Source organism: Populus nigra, chromosome 5 (assembly GCF_951802175.1).
Source record: "Populus nigra chromosome 5, ddPopNigr1.1, whole genome shotgun sequence".
Classification (NCBI taxonomy): domain Eukaryota; kingdom Viridiplantae; phylum Streptophyta; class Magnoliopsida; order Malpighiales; family Salicaceae; genus Populus; species Populus nigra.
In genome coordinates this window covers 3801675-3808246 of record NC_084856.1, presented here as the reverse complement: position 1 = coordinate 3808246, position 6572 = coordinate 3801675, and the positions used below count along the sequence as shown (strand labels likewise).

Below are 6572 nucleotides of genomic sequence, written 5' to 3'. Positions count from 1 at the left end.
TACATTCTAATAACAACAATCATAACTTTTAATTTGACTATTGGATCGGGCTCAAATTCATTCATGTGGTTCAACGAGCCTAATCTATAGGGAGTTTGATTGATTATAACTAGCTGAGGTTAAGAAGGCTCTCAAATTAGACTTATAATATGTTATTATTTGTTGTTTTAATAATTTTTCTAGTTATTTTCAAAGTCTAATAACTTTTTCTACTTAGTTTTGATTTTTTTTTGTTAGGTTGGTTTTTTACATCCATATAAACAGTTAACCTGATATTTTTTTCAAGATATTTATAAATTAAAGACCTTTTTGAACATACAAGGTTTCTCTATAATTTTCATCTATAGTTAAGGGTTATAATTTTAAGGTTTGAGAACTCTAGTTTTTTTCTCTAGATTACAAGACTGTAATTTTTAGGGCTTGAGAAACCTTAATGCTATAGGTTGCGTCACATACACTCTATCTTGGCTGTAAAAATCTTTTTCCTTTATTAACTTAATAATTAAAGGGTCTTCATTAACTGTAAAGATGATATGTTTTAAAAGTATTTGTGAAATCTAAATCTAATAAACTCAATCTCCTGATTTATCCATTAACTTTAGAAAGAACTTGATTTTGTGCTTTTTTTTAACCTATGAGAGGCATTTTCTCCTTATAATCAAAACAAAGGATGTGAAAATATTTCAAAGTGCATAGTATTTTTAAAAGTATAATATCCTTATCCAACTTTTCCATTGCAACTTACTTTTGTCTTTTAGAATTTCTATATGTTTGATATGTTGTAATTGAATACTTAATGTTTATTCCATTAAATGTATACATTTTTTTTACCCTGTGATGAAGTTAGAAAAAACCTCAAATAATTCACTAGGCATTTCCACAACTAATAATGGATTGGGCTGCATTTTTATGGTGAGTGTTACCTGCAAAGCAAACTCTTTGATGCTAAAGTTAATTTGAGTTTGTTTGTTCAAGCTAGTGTTAAGCAGGTAAAAGATATTTGAAGAAGAAAAATGAATGTCCATTTCTCTTGTTCTAAATATTGTCTGATCTTAAGGGTAAGACCTCTTATTAAAATTAACTTACAGTAATGGGTGTTAATTAGGGCAGCTGAAAGGTGATCATCGATTATTGTGGCTTTTTATCTCCTAGCTCAAGGGAGGTGGTGATTTATCTAATGTAAATGGCATTGATATAACTGTAGGGTGATGTTTTATCTTCTATTGACCATAAAAAAGGTACCATGTTTTTTGTTAGTAGCACAAGCTTAATTATGGTGACTCGTAGGTGATAACAACACTTTATTTTCATAGCTCGTATAATGGTTTTTTGTCTTCCACTTCCATGAATAAATGTCGGCCCGTTAAAAAAAATATATTACCATAAGATGTATATTTTTATAGAAGAATTCATGTAAAATAATAAAGAAAAAAATTAGGCTAAAGGAAAAAAATGTTAAGTTAGGTCAGTTGAATTGCTCAGGCTAACCCCAGGTTGCTCTCCTGATTGACCCAGATAAGATGATGTTCACCTTGCCTAAAAGCCCAAACAAGGTGTTGCTGACTTTAAATTTTAAAAGTTTGATACTCGCGTGACTTCAAATTTCAAAAGTGAGCAACAAAATAGGTGAAAAATAAAAATAAATGCATTGTGCTCATGAGAGATATACTTAGTCACATCAGGTGACAACTATAGAGGTATTGCAAATGCAAGTGTAGGTAATAACTTTTTCACATACATAAAACAAAATGATAATTTTCATCATATAAAAACCTTAGCACTTGTAATTTTAATGATTTGGATTATTTATGAAGTCATGTGATTTTTTTTATATGAAGACATGGAGTTGTGTTGGAGACGTGGAGCTCATGTGAGGTTATATTGGAGTTATGTTGAAGATCATTGGATGTAGAGCTGATATGGCGTTATGTTAAAGAACATAAAGCGACGTTTGAGACCTTGAAGCTCATGTGAAGCTATGATGGAGACCATGACGAGACCAACCATGAGACGTGGAGCTCACTTTGAACTACATTGAAGAAAAAAAATATAATTACTTTTATTGAAAAGCCATGGGAATAAAAACATAAATTACATGATTTCTAGTAGGTTTTTGTGGTGTGTACCAACTTCCATCCTTTCTTTTTCTGATTTAGTTTTTTTTATAAACTATTGCAGATAACTATTGGCGACTAGTCTTTTTATCTCTTTTTAGAGTGCATGACAGTCTTCAGTATCATACCCATGATCATGGTGAGAAAAAAAAACATAATTTATTGGGTTTTCTATTGTTCGAGTCACTTTTTATAGAATAAAGATATTGCATAAAATCTTTTCCCTTGATAATACATGGACCTTAGTAAATGTGGTAACTAGAGTTGTAGTCAAGAGTTCTGGGTATGCTAGACGATCATGAATTAACCTTTTAGTGTTTTTTATATATATAAATATGAGGTTAAGAGATTCTCTATGTGGTTTGAAGCATGGGTGATCTTATCTGGTGATACTTGCTTCTTCTACACGAATATGATTTTTCATGGCTTGTTTCACCGTAAGAGGTTTCTTTTAGGAATAGTGTATAACTATTTCCATAAGGAATAATTATAAGCTCTTTTGATCAATGCTTCAGTGGTAATGGGTTTGAGATGATCCTTCATGTTGAACATCTCCTCATTGAATCTTTGGGGATAGGCTCTAATGTTTTCATGTTCACGTTGTGTGATAGCAAATAGCTCAGTTGTGCCTTTTTAAGCTAGTATATTGGTGATAAAACATGAGATAAAGCTCGAAACATAGATCATAAAAACCCTGAATAGAACTAGGCTCAAGGTTGTGATATCATACCAAAGCAGATCTATGAAGTGTCGTGGAAAATATTTCACACATGACATCATTTTTTTAAACAAATCTAGGATGCTTCTCACATTCTATATGTGCTTTATGGGATTCGTAAGTTCATCATAGTTATCTAGATTGGCCTTAACGAAGACAAATTCTTTGAAGAGGTGAGTGTGTAGAACTCGTTAACAAAATAGATACTCTTCCACTTGATGAGAATGGTGTGCAGAAGTTGCAGTTGGTGTAGTCTTGTGTACATCGTATCTAGGTTTTTTACGATGAAAAGCATGTGAATGAGAATATTCAAATTTAAAAAGATTAATGGAGATAGTCATGCTTGTGGCTTGTTGTGGAGTGCTATTTCATTTAGAGAATTGAAGTATAGTGTCTATTTAGTATTTTTTTTTTTTGTCAAGCTTATTCCTGAAACTGGAATTTTTTTTGTGCACCTAATGATACTTGCAAGGTAGTTTAAAGTTGTGGAGATTAAAGGGTTCAAATATGCTAGTGTTAACAACATCATTTAACATCTATATTTGCTAATATAATTGTTAGAGATCCAAGAGAAATAGGTTCCAGTAAGGTTAATAACTCTCTCCTATCTTGGAGTTTCCACACTGTCAAATATGAAAATTTCAAATTAGATATCAGTGAGGGATGAGAAAGATTTTGATAAGAGACAAATAACACTTTTATTTAGTCTTTCACAAACAATGCTACTGATGAAGTTGAGAAAAACTTCAAATAATTCCCTGGGCTTTTTCATGGCGGATAATAGATTAGACTGTATTTGTATGGGAGGTATTACATGTAAAACAAACTTTTTAATGCTTAAATTATCAGTTTGAGTTTCTTAGTTCGAGTGTTAAGCAAGTAAAAAAATATATTTGAGAAGAACATGAATGTCCCTTTCTCTTGTTCTAGATAATGTATGGTGTTAATGGAAGGATCTCTTATTAAAACTTACGCTAATGGATGTTAATTATGATAATGGGTAGCTAGGTGGTCACCCACTAGTGTGGCGCTTTATCTGGCATAAATGACGCTAATATAACTTTAGGGTTGTATTTTGTCTTCCATTAACCATAATATATATATATATATATATATATATATATATATATATATATATATATCATTTTATTTGTTGGTGGCATGCATTAGCTTAATTATGTTGACTCAGGTGATAATTACACTTTATTTTCATAGCTCGAGAGCCGTTCTTCGTCTATCACTTCCACGTATAATATTTGTCGATCCATTTAAAAAATATTATCACAGGATGAATATTTTTATAAAAGAATTTGTGTAAAATAATGAAGAGAAAGATTGGGCTAAAGGGAAAAAATACCGAGTTCCGGTGAATTGCACCGGCTGACCCAGGCGAGCTGCCTGGCAATCCATGTGAGGTGAGACAGGCGAGGTGCTGCTGGCATTGCCTGGCCCAGGCGAGGTGCTGTTGCTCACCTGGCGAGGCCCAGGTGAGCTAGGCTGGGCGACGCTCAACTTTATATATATTGAGCATTCAACACTTTGAATATTCATTCACGGGATATCTTCAGCCTCTCGAGGTTCCGGTTAACAAAAGGTTAATTTAGGGTTTCCGCTCCAAATAAGGGTTACTAGAGCAAATTGTTTGTGGGAAGGCTGGAAATCATCCAAAGAAGTCGAAATATTGTTTGAAGCAGGCCTAGTATATAAGAAAGCAGAGAGAGCAGTGTGGATTATGGCTTGACCTCTTCACGTACGATGTTACAACTGAAGCAATTAAAATTTGCAGAGGACATGATCATACCTTGGGAGGCCAGCAGAGCAGATTGAAGGGGAGGCAGCGAATTTCGCTTTCGACAATATGGACTTTAAATGACTGTCGACTTTGCTCAAGTTCCTCTGTGCTGCCTGCCTGAGTTTCCTCTGGTAGGATATTTAAGGAGTTCGTAGTTTCCTTCGTTTTTCTGTTGCTTATTCTGGTTTTTGCCCTCTTGATCTCCTCTAATTAAAAAAAAAAAAAGGAATAAAATAAAACAAAACACAAGCACAAGCTTTTCCTTTGCTAAACATCTGTGTACTGTTTATACTGTAAAGTGGCATTTTTCTTTTGCTGGGGGTAGGTATAGCTACTTAGCTAGGGGTGCCTAACTAAACAAATGCACTCCATGAATGGGTTGGATTCTTGTGTGCTTCTCCCAAGATAGAAAAGATTGCGATATTAACGTTGACAGAAAAGCAAAAGACTGGGGGAAACTACTGTTCCCCCACATGCACTAATCCTAGTTGTTTTTTTTAAAAAAAAATTTGTTTTTTTTTTTATTTTTTAATATTAGTATAATTAAGAATGAGTTTAATAAAAAAAAATTTAGGATTAAATTTTTTTGCGGGTTTGATAGAGTAATTCAAGTTATCTTAATTTACGAGTGAGGTGTTTTGTTTTTTTAATTCAACTTGATTTTATTATTATTATTTTTTATCTCCATTATTAAATTTTATAAAATGATGTTATTAAATTTTATAAAGTTTGGTTGGTTGACATGGTTTGTAGTTTTGACGAGTTTAACTTTTTTTTTAACTGAGAATTTAATTTTATAATTGGTTTCATTTTATTTTTTATAAGGTTATCACAGTTTCAAAAAAAAATATATCAATATTAGATTAGTGTTTGATTTTATGATCATTTATTTTTGTTATTATATAGTTTTTATTAAAAAAATATAATTTCAGTGGAGTCCACAACCCATTTCACGGGTTTGACATGCTAATTTAGGTTATCTGATTCACAGGTTTGATAGGTTTATCCACCGACCGGATTGTTTTTTATTTTGTTTTTTTATTTTGTTTTTCAATATCAAATTGGTTAGGAAATAGACTGCATGGTTTTTTTTTCTATAAGTTTATCATAGTCTCAAATAAATATTTATTTTAGGATTGATGTTTAATTTTAGAAGCATCTATTTTTATTATATAATTAAATAAAAAATTAATAAAAAAGTTATTGAACCCAATAAAGTCCATGACTCGGGTCGCAAAAAGATCAATGTTGATTCAATCTGTCGTTCTCTCGATATCTTTTTAAAAACTTGTCATCTTGATTTTTTTTAAAAAGCTAAGTAATATTTTTACTGATCATCCAGGTTATTTTTGTATACATAAAATTAATCAATTTAAATCAGGACAGCTCTTATGTGGTATAATTAAAAACTTGAGTTAGACAAAAAGTTGAAACTGAAGGTTTTAAAATTGACTCACTTAATGAGGTTTTAAAACACTAAAAAAAAACTTTACCCTATTAATATTATTTTTTTGTATTTTTTTAAAAATAATCTGATCACGAGAGAGCATGTACTAATAAACTAGTTTTATGTATAATAGATCAAAATGAGTGATTTTTGAAAGAAAAAAAAACCTATCAAGGCAGATTTTAAAAAAAATGAAATGAAATATCCTTTATTTGCAGGAAAGTGAATGCCTTTCTGCCAGTAAATTTTATGAAAAATGATTTTTTAAAAATTAGATTATTTTCTAATCATATCTTAAAAAATGAATTAGAAACTTTTTTTTGTTTGGAGAAAAATACTAAAAAATACTATTTTTTAATTTTAGTTCTTTTAAAATAGCAGGATTTTCTGAGTTATCGTTCAAAAAAAAAAAAACTTTCTTTATGCCTCGTCCACCCATTTTCTTTTCCCATCCCACTGGTGTTTTTATTTTTCCTAATATTCGTAGCAATTAATTTGGGC

The 6572-nt window shown here is 31.0% G+C and overlaps 1 long non-coding RNA gene across 1 annotated transcript; it reads right to left on the bottom strand.

Annotated features, from left to right (window-relative positions):
- Positions 1-225: 225 nt before the first annotated feature.
- LOC133694440 (uncharacterized) lies at positions 226-4976 on the bottom strand. The gene is made up of 3 exons (XR_009842287.1): positions 4634-4976; positions 4190-4528; positions 226-2029 (listed from the first exon to the last, which is right to left on the bottom strand). It is a non-coding gene; the product is annotated as an uncharacterized LOC133694440 (long non-coding RNA).
- Positions 4977-6572: the final 1596 nt, after the last annotated feature.